At 46.1% G+C, this 10,586-nt stretch overlaps 1 long non-coding RNA gene across 1 annotated transcript in view; it reads right to left on the reverse strand.

Moving 5' to 3' along the window:
* Positions 1–7,680: 7,680 nt before the first annotated feature.
* The window catches only part of LOC102476649 (uncharacterized), a 7,073-nt gene continuing 4,167 nt past the window's right edge, over positions 7,681–10,586 (reverse strand). The window contains exon 3 of the long non-coding RNA XR_335590.1: positions 7,681–7,749. This is a non-coding gene — a long non-coding RNA (uncharacterized LOC102476649). The remainder of the gene's footprint in view (positions 7,750–10,586) is intronic.

Consider the following 10,586-nt stretch of genomic DNA (forward strand, 5'->3'; position numbering starts at 1 on the left):
GCTATAGGGCGCGTGCACTCGCCAGACAGAGAGACAGAAAGCAAGAAATCACCCCCCAGGGGGTTGTCACGCCGCAATCCCTTCTCCTCCATTCTCCTCTCGGGATCTTGGGCACACACGCACACGCTCCCGGCATGAGTTTTAAGCCACTGGGTCCAGGATGCGAACCGTGGTCGACTACATGGGAGTCCAGCGACATAGCCATTATGCTAACTGCTGGTTCCCAAGGGATCTGGTTTTCATCTCATCTCAGCAGCCTGACCTCTGAGACATCCTGGGAGACAGACAGGGTCAGCTGGGAAGGTTATGGGAACACGGGGGAGAGGATTAACTTGGGCTGCTGTGGGGACTTGCGGAAGGCTTCCTAGAGGAGCATTTGAAAGGACCAGTATGGAAAAGTGGAGCTAAGGAGGCGGCAGAGGGAGGGAAGTGATGCCAGCCAGAGGGCACGGCAGGAGCAAAGGCCTGAAAGCAGGAATTGGCGACTTCTCCCAGTGGCTCTCTGTCAGCGTAGCCCACACAGAAAGGCTGAGAAGAGATGGGACCCAGAGCTGGAGCACCAGGCCTGTAAACTTGGAGGGAACACATGCTACCCTGAGGCATGGGAAGGGCATGTCCTGGTCAGATTTACCTTCCAGAAGGATCTTTGAAGTAACATAGTACAGAGCAACTGAAGGGAGAGAGAGCTGAAGTGGGGAGGCCAGGGAAGTGTGGTGTAGAGCTGGACACTGAGTCCTTCAAGGAATAGAGCAAGCGAGTTCATCAAGCAGATGGCCAGGACTGAGTGACAAATGTGGGAAGGGGAGGCAGGAGGCGAGGAAGACTCTCAGGTGTTCTGTTGTTCTAAGAAGCTCTAGGCCAAGACAGGGAGTCAGCTCTAACCCCCACTTTGCCACTCACAGGGGTACTTTGACCCAGAGCACTCTTACCCAGCCTAGCCTGGGAACACAGAACCCCTCCCCGGGCCTGCAGGATCTCAGCCCTTACCTACTGGGCTTAGAAAAAGCCTCAAGGAGGAGTCCAGTCCTGGGCAGATGCACAGACAGGGCCAGGTACTTCGGGAGAAGCCCCTTCACCCTCCTTCCACACTCCATGGAACACTTTTCAAGACAGCATTCTACTCCCCCACCATCAACCCTTGGCCATGAGGGGTTGGGTGTGGCCCTACTTTTTTAGGGAGCCAGTAGGTATGGGAGGAGGATCCTTGTGAGTCCTGAACTCAGACTGAGATCATCAGATGGCTCCACAGGGCACAAGTTCGGTTTGTCTCAGACAGAATTTGGGAGTCACATATTCCTGTCTAGGCCTGTTCCTCTGTGTGTCCGTGGCCAGGGCACTTGCCTCTCTGGGCCTGCTTCTCCTCTTCTGTACACTGAGAACAGACCCTGGGGTAGGTAGGTAAGACCCCTCTGGTATTAGCCTCCTCCAGTCATGGCCCAGAACTCCTATTCACTCCCAGCTCTTTCAGCCGCAGGAGCTACTAGAGTATGTGGTGATCTCACCGAGTGATCATTACGGATCTCTCACTGTTAAGGAGCAAGAACCTTTTTGAGGGGGAAGCTGGAGGTAAAAGAAAAAGGCTTTCAGGAAATTAGCTCTAGTGGCAGGAAAATTCATCAAAAGCTGGCAGAGGCGCCTGTGGCTGATTCATGTCTCTTGCCTAAGAAGTTCTTCTGGCCTAAGGGAAGATCTAGAAACCTCCAAGACCTTCCAGAGACCCCAAACCCAAGACTTCAAAACTCTGGCCCTGTTGCTGGATCTTTTTGCACCTGGCAGGGGCACCATCATGGATCTGCTGCTCCCGAATCATGGGATTCTGCTGGGAAAGGCAGCTGATGGACAGGAGTCTTGGGTTTCAATATAACTGTTCCTTCTGCTATATGATCTTGAATACTGTTAGCCCCACTGATCCTCCCTATCAGGAGAAATCCTAGCCCTACCTGTCCTCTAGGTGACCAACACATCCACTATATTCAGCTATTCAGCACATTTGGGGAAAGAATACTTCTCCAAAGAGTGAGTATGCAACTGGACCCAAACAACCTTTGGTGGTGGGGGATGTAATGTGAGAAGCCAGGAGGCAGCCTGGCTGTGGAACTCATTATTTTGGGTAGCATCCAGGCGTGGCAAACAGAAGAGCTGTTGCACACGCAGCTCCAGAGGGCCTCGCTTATATGGTGTGCAGTCTGAATGAGGCCCTGGGTGTAATGTGAGCTCCATGCCCTGCTTCCTCTGGGCTTGTTCCTCCATGCACACTCAAACCACACACATGGTCAGAAAAGGCTCTGATTGGGTGGTCACCCGCTTACCACCTAACCCACAGTATCCACAAAGTTCAACCTTCGTAGGCCCTTCTTCCTTACTAACCTATGGGGATTTTTTTCTTTTTTTTTCAGAGAGAGATTTTTGCTATAGGGCATGTGTGCTCACTGGAGAGAAAGAGAAAGGCAGAAAGTGAGAAATTACCCCCCGAGGGAGCATGGCCATGCTACAATCATTTCACCTTCATTTTCCACTTGGGATTTTGGACACGCACACATACACGCCCAGCGTGAGTTTCAAGCCACTGAGTCTGGGACTGGAACTGTGGTTGTCCATGTGGGAGTCTAGTGTAACCATTACTCCATCTGCTGGTCCCTCCATGGGGATTTTTGTGGAAAAGTCAGTCCTCAACTCACTGGCAGAATGGCTACCCCTAGAGGATGAATCAGTGTGTGAATGAAACTAAAACAGGAAAAAAAAAAAAAAAAAAAAAGCAAGCAAGAGAGAATCAACTTTCTAGTGGTTGGGGCAGCTGGGTCCCACAGGTCCGACCTCACGGCTTGAGTCACAGCTTAAGGCTGGCCAGGGCAACATAATGAAACTCTACTTTAAAAGAGTGGAGATAGGGGAACCAGCAGTTAGTGTAATGACTATGTCGCTGGACTCCCACGTAGTTGACCGCAGTTTGCATCCCGGACCCAGTGGCTTAAAACTCAAGCCGGGCGCGTGTGCGTGCGTGTCCAAGATCCCGAGAGGAGAACGGAGGCGCAGGGATGACCATCCCCCCTGGGGGGTGATTTCTCACTTTCTGTCTCTATGTCTCTCTCTGTCTGTCTGGCGAGCGCAAGCACCCTATAGTAAAAAACTCTCAAAAAATTAATTAATTAATTAAAAAAAAAAAAGAGTGGGGATAGGAGTTTGGACAATGATAATGCAAACATAGACTCACATGGGAAAGGTCTGAGTTTGCAACCCCGGACCTCCCTGAGCCTGCTGGGTATGCACACATGCTCATGATCTGGGCCAGCTAAGACTGGGAGTGGATCACCATGTGAAGACCCTGTTGTGGGGTGTCTGTCGGTCTCTCTCTCAGAAGAAATTTTTTTACATTTTTTTCTTTTTTAGGTATTTGCCATAGGGTACATGTGCTGGCCAAAAAGAGAGAGACAGATACAGAGAGAGGGAAAGTGAGAAATCGCTTCCCAGGGAGCATAGCCATGCTGCAATCCTTTCTCCTCCATTCTCCTCTCAGGATTTCGGGCATGCAGGCACACATGCCAGGCACGGTTTTCAGGCTTCTGGGTTCAGGGCTCAAACTGTAGCTGGCCATGTGGGAGTCCAGAGCCTTAACCACCACACCATCTACTAGCTCAGAAGTCAATAACCGTTTTTGTTTGTTTGTTTCTTTCTTTGTTTTGTTTCTTTTGTTTGTTTGTTTTGTTTATTTATTTGTTTGGTTTTTTTGTTTCTTTTTCAGAGAGATTTTTGCTACAGGTCACATATACTCACTAGAGAGACAGAAAGAGAGAAATCACTCCCCCACTGAAGGGAATGTGCATGCCACAATCCCTTCTCCATTTTCCTCTCAGGATCTTGGGCACGCATGCACACGTGCCCAGCATGAGTTTGAAGCCACTGGGTCTGGGACTCAAACCATGGTTGACTATGTAGGAGTCCAGCGACATAACCTTTATGCCATTATGCCATGTGCTGGTCCCATTAAAGAAAATGTAAAGGGGCCAGCAGGTGGTGTGGTGGTTAAGGTGCTGGACTTCTACATGGTATACGACAGTTCAAGTCTTGAACCTGGTGGTGTACTCTCTCTTTCTCTCTCTCTGTCTCTGGTGAGCACAAGTGCCTGATAGCAAAAATTTTAAAAATAATAATAGTAAATAAAATTAAATAAATAATTCTTCCGACCGACTGGTGTTGTGCTTGTTAAGGGCTCTGGACTCCCACGTGGCCAACTGCAATTTGAGCCCCTGACCCAACGGCTGCTTTCTCACTTTTTCTCTCTTGCTCTCACTCTGTCCCTCTCTGGTCAAATTAAAATAATTAAAGTTTTAAAGAAAGAAGTTCACTGATGTTTCATGTATTTCAAAAAATTTTAAAATAAACAAATAATTATTTTTTAAAGAATTATTTATTTATTTAATTCCATTTGTTATTATTATTTTTTAATCTGACCAAAGAGAAAGAGAAAGGGAAAGCGAGAAATCAAGCCGCCAGGTCCAGGACTTGAACTGTGGTCAGCCACGTGGGAATCCAGCACTTTTATCCACCACGCCACCTGCTAGCCCCAAAAATAAACAAATAATTATTTTTAAAAAAAAAAAGAAAAGAAAATGTGAAGTTGAACAAATCCTCAAATTTCAGAACTAGAAGGGATTTTTTTTAAAGATTTATTATTTCATTTTATTTATCATTATTATTACTTACTTTGCTACAGGGCACAATTTTCACCAGAGAGAGAGAAAGTGAGAAAGCAAGCCACCAGGTCCAGGACTTGAATTGTAGTTGGCCACGTGGGAATTCAGCACCTTAACTACCTACCACCTGCTGGCCCCTAGAAGGGCTCTTAAAGAGAGCCACTGTTCTTTGAAAGCAGATATTTTCTGATGTTCTGGTCTGCCCAGTACAACCATTCTTTTTCCCATGACATAACTCTGTCCACAGTGATTCACACCCACAGTTCAGGGATGGGCACACATGGACTGTTAAAATCAATCCCAATTTTTTTGTGGGAGTTTTCGGGAAGGGCAGTCAATCTCTGGCAGAATGGCTACCACTTGAGGATGAGTCAGTGTGTGAATAAAGCTAAAATAGAAAAAACATAACCAAGAAAGCCAGAGAGAGAGAGGGAGAGAGATCTCTGATGGTTGGGATGGCTGACTCCCACAAGGCTGACCTTGCAATTCAAGTCCCAGACCTAGTGGCTTGAGAAACACCCTGGGGTGCCAGCAGTTAGTATAGTGGTTAAGGTGCTAGACTCCCACATGGTCGACCTTGGTTCAAGTCCCAGACCTAGTGGCTTAAAAAAACCTCACAAGGAGTGTGTGCATTTCCAAAATCCCAAGAGAAGAATGGAGGAGAAGGGATTGTGGTGTACCCTCTGAGAGATGATTTCTCATTTTCCCTCTCTCTATCTCTGTCTCCCTTTCTCTGGAGAGCACACGCACACTATGGCAAAAAACTAAAAACAAACAAACAAACAAACAAAAACCACCCTGGGTGCCTGTGTGTATGCCCAAAATCAAGAAAAGGAGAGAAGAATGAAGGAGGAGGAATTACAGCATGGTCATGCCCATGAGGGGTGCTTTCTCTTCCCTTCTCTCTCTCTCTCTTTCCTGAGAGCACATACACCAAGCAAACTGAAAAATAAAAAAAGTTAGCAAAATCTAATTTTTTTGTCTAGGTTTCTGCCCTAGAGCACGTGAGCTCGCTGGAGAGAAACAAAGAGGGAAAGGGAGAAATCACCCTTTGGGGGGGATCGCCATGCCATCACTTCTCTAATTTTCCTCTCAGGACTTTGGGCACACACACACACACACACACACATGAGCCTGGCATGATTTTAAAGCTGCTGGATCCAAGACTCAAACCATGGTTGACCAGGTCGGAATCCAGTGCCTAACCACCACATGCCACCGGCTAGTCCAAGATCCTTTTTTTTAAAAAAAATAAATTTATTAATCATTATTATTGTTTATTTTTTGCTATCGGGCATGTCCACTCACCAAAGAGAAACAGAAAGAGAGCAAGAGAGAGAGAGGGAAAGTGAGAAAGAAAGCTACCAGGTCCGGAACTCAAACCATGATCGGCCATGTGGAAGTCTAGCACCTTAACCACCACACCACCTGCCAGCTCCGAGAGACTTTTTTTTTTTATTGCCAGAGAGCATATACACTCACTACAGGAGAATGAGAGAGAAGCCTAAAGCACCCCTTAATTAGGAGTAGTCACGCAATAATCTCTTCTCCATCCTGTTGGGACTTGGGGCATGCACACACACAGCATTGTTTTTCAAGCTGCTGGGGCTGGGATTCAAACTGTAATTAGCCATGTGGAATCCAGCTCTCTTAACCACTAGGCCACAGGATCTTAAAGCAGATTTATTTATTGATTCTTAATTTTTTAAAGAGAATTATTTCATTTTATTTATTCATCCATTTATTTTAATTTGACCAGAGAGAGAGAGACAGAAAGAGAGAGTTAAAGTGAGAAAGCAAGCCACCAGGTCTGGGGCTCAAACCATGGTCGGCCATGTGGGAGTGTCCAACGCCTTAACCACCACGCCACCTGCTGGCCTCTTAAAGCAGATTTATAAGGTGTCGTCCCCAGAACATCTCATTGGAAAGGATCTAGTTCAAGTCAGGCTCATTTCAAGGGAGATAAATGGCTGTGGGCTGGGAATAACCCCTTGTCCCTTTCACAGGTCAAGTTCTCCAGGAAGTTCTGCTTGCAGGACTGCCCTTGGGCTCCAAACCTGTTGACAGGTGAGGAAGCAAGCAGACTGGGTACAGGGAGAAGTCAGGCTCCACTGCCTGCCCAACGACAAGCTCAGTTAACCCCACAGGGAGCTCCAAAGGTAATAGAGCCCACGGACGTTGCTCCACTGGGCTTTCATATGCCCACCTTGATCAGACAGTGGATGTGAGCCTCTCCAGAAAGGGAGTGACCTATGGAAAGCTGTCTGCAGCTCAGAGAATCCTTGAAGGGACTGAGGACATTCCCAGTTGCTGGGATAGCAAGTACTTCCCTGAAGAGAGACCTGGGAGCACATCTCTGTGTCCTACTTTGTCTCAATATGACCTAAACTGCAAAGCAGACATGCAGCTCCGCTTGGGTGGGAGGGAGCAAGATGAAGATAGCCTAAGGTAGGGCTAGAGAAGCGATGCAGACCATGGGGGGCCTTTGAGGAGGTTGAGTCCAATCTTCAGAGGCGGCATTGGTGAAGGGATGCTGTGGGACAGCCATTCCACCCAGCACAGTTGAGAAAGTTTATTCAGAAGCCTCTGAGCCACATGTAATGAGAGTGTGAACTTGTCTGGGAAGAGAGGCAAGCTAGGCAGAGGAAATTAGGCAAGGCTGGAACAAACCGAAGCCAAACTTGCCATTCACTGAAGAGAAGAGAACTATAGTCTGCTTTATTCATTGCTCCTCTGTGTTTCTAGAGCAGATGCAGCATGGTGAGGTGGCCGTTGGCTAATAATCCTTTCTGTCTATTTACGAAGCAATATTAAGCACGATGGGAAACAGAGCCTGATGGTTTGAGCCTGGGAAATTTGGGGAAGCATTGAAGAACAGGGCCAGCTGTCAAGATGTCACCAACAGGAAGACAAAAGGAGAGGAGATAAAAGAGGATGCATTTGAATTCAAGAGTCAATAATAAGCAAGAAGTGAGTGTTGAATTATTCAGCCTCCTTTATTGATCGATTGATCTCCATCTGCAGGTCTTGGTTTATTCTTGGTTGGCATTTCCTGTGTCTGAGACAGGAGAAGAGAAATAGGAAGAGGAGGGAACATAGTTTTAAAATTCAAGGAGAGAGAAGAGACAATGCCAAAGAGAAATTTGGCAACAAATACCCATACCTTTTGACCTAGTGGTTCTACTTCTGGAAACTAATAGTAAAAATATCATCCAGAACTTTGTGGGTGTTTTTAGTTTTTGTAGAGGGTTTTTATTTTATTTTATTTTTTGCCTTAGGGTGCATGCACTCTCTGGAGAGAAAGACAGTCAGAGACAATGACAGGGAAAGTGAGAAATCACCTATTGGGGGGATGGCCACACCATAATCCCTTCTCCTCCTGGGATCTTGAGCATGCACACATATGCATCCAGCATGAGTTTCAAGCCACTGGGTCTGGGACTTGAACCATGGTTAGCCATGTGGGAGTCCAGCAATGTAACTGCTAAGCCATCTGCTAGCCTTTTTCCAGAACTTTTAAGAAAAAATGTTGGGGCCAGTCAGTGGCATGGTAGTTAAGGCACTGGACTCTCACATAGCCAACCACGGTTTAAGTCCCAGACCCGGAAACAACCTGAATTTCCAACAATAGGGCATTGTACAAGAAACAATAGAGATTGGGTCTGGCAGGTGGCCTGGTAGTTAAGGGTGCTGGATTCCCACATAGCTGACTGCGGTTCAATTCCTAGACCTGGCGGCTTGCTTTCTCACTTTCTCTCTCTCTCTCTCTCTCTCTCTCTCTCTCCATATATATATATATATATATACTTCCTAGTCAAAATAAAATAAATGAATAAATGAATAAACAAAATTAAGTAAAATAATTATTTAAAAAAATAGAAAAGACACAATAGAGATAAAAGATGCTGTTAGAAAAAAAAATTTTGGAGAGATTTTTGCTATAGGGTGCAAGTGCTCATCAGAAAGACAGAGAGAGACAGAGAGATAGAAAGCACAGAAACAGAGAAATCAGCTTCCCCAGGAGGGATGACCACGCCGCAATCCCTTCTCCCCCATTCTCCTCTCAGGATCTTGGGCACACACATGTGCCTGGCATGAGTTTAAGTCACTGGGTCCAGGATTCAAACCACAGTCGGCCACATGGGAGTCCAGCGACATAGCCATTACACCAACTGCTAGTCCCAAATAGATTTTTTTTTTTTATAAAGAAAATTAAAAAATAGGGACCTGAGAGGAAAACGGAGGAGAAAGGATTGCGGCGTGGCCATCCCTCCTGGTGGGTGATTTCTCGTTTTCTGTCTTCCTGTCTCTCTCTGTCTTTCTGGCGAATGCATGCACCCTATAGCAAAAACCTCTCCAAAACAAAACAAAACAAAACAAAAAAATCTATTTATTTGTTGTGGTTTTCAAGCTGCTGGGTCCAGATCTTGAACCATGGTCAGCCATGTGGGAATCCAATACTTTAACCCCCACACCATCTGCTGGTCCCTGTTTATTTAGTTTTTGTAATTTGCCAGAGCGTGTGTGCACTTGCCAGAGACAGACACATGGAGAGAAGACAGGGAAAAGGAGAAATCATCCCCATGGGACATGGCCAGGCCACAATTCCCATCTCCTCCATTTCTCCCCCTTTTTTTGGGGGGGAGGCATGCACACATATGCACCTGGCATGTCTCTAAAGCCAACGGATCTGAGACTCAAACAGTGCAACCAGCCTTGTGGGATCTAACCACCCTAACCACCATGCACTGGCTGCCCAATATGTAAGTGTTTTTTTTTTTAATAGATCATAGATTAGGGGTTTTTTTTGTTTTTTTTTTTTTTGAGAAGTTTTTGCTATAGGGCGCATGCGCTCACCAGAAAGAGAGAGAGACAGAGAGATAGAAAGTGAGAAATCACTCTCCAAGGGGGTTGGCCACGCTGCAATCCCTTCTCCTCCATTCTCTTCTTGGGATCTTGGGCGCACATGCACGCCCGCCCAGTGTGAATTTAAGCCACCAGGTCTGAGACTCAAACTGCGGTCTACTACATGGGAGCTCAGTGACATAGCCATTACTCTAACTGCTGATCCCAAAGATTAGTTTATTTTTAACACCCATCATGCCATGAATTCACAGGGAATAGATTCCAGAAGCTCAGGCTCTTTTCTGTTGGTTCTCACAAAGTGCTTCTCTGGGTGGAGCAGACTGGTGCTTCAGTTGAACCCAGGTCCCTTTCTCTTTGGCTTCCTTCTTTTTCTGGTCATTTTCCTTCACACGTTTTAGGAAGCTATCTCTACTCTGAGAATGCTTAATATGCTCAATATGCACATTAATTCTCTTGGCAAGAATCACGCCCTTAAGTTGTTTGTTCAAAACAATGCCAACATCGTGCTGGGTAACATTGCGGATTCTTCCAGTTTTGCCATGGTAACATTTGTGGGGCATTCCTTTTTGAACGGTATCCATTCCCTTGATGCCTACAGTATCACCTTTCTTCTAGATTTGCATGTATGTTGCCAAAGGAACCACTTCATGCTTTCTAAAAGGCCTAGAGAAGATACATCGGGTGCCTCTCCTCCTTCCCTTCGTGTTGTCATTTTGGTTAATTACTGGAAGATGGCAGTTCCGGCCAAAAGGAAAGACCAATATGTAAGTTTTTTAACGATTTTTTTCATCTTAAAGATAGAGGGAAGACCTTCCTATGAAAGCTGCTTAGTAGTAAAATAAATACAAATTAGTGGGGAGTCGTAATTGTCCCAGAACCTGGGGTGCTGCCATGTCCCAAGTGGGACAATCTCCTTGGCCCATGTATGGAGCTGTATGATTGAATGAGTGGTTACTTGGGGTATTCAAGCTGCAGAGGACAATCAGAGCTCCCCAAATTCATATTTAAAGGAAAAGTACTTTTCCCTAC

This window comes from Tupaia chinensis, unplaced genomic scaffold, assembly GCF_000334495.1.
Source record: "Tupaia chinensis unplaced genomic scaffold, TupChi_1.0 Scaffold000463_1, whole genome shotgun sequence".
In the NCBI taxonomy this organism is placed as follows: domain Eukaryota; kingdom Metazoa; phylum Chordata; class Mammalia; order Scandentia; family Tupaiidae; genus Tupaia; species Tupaia belangeri.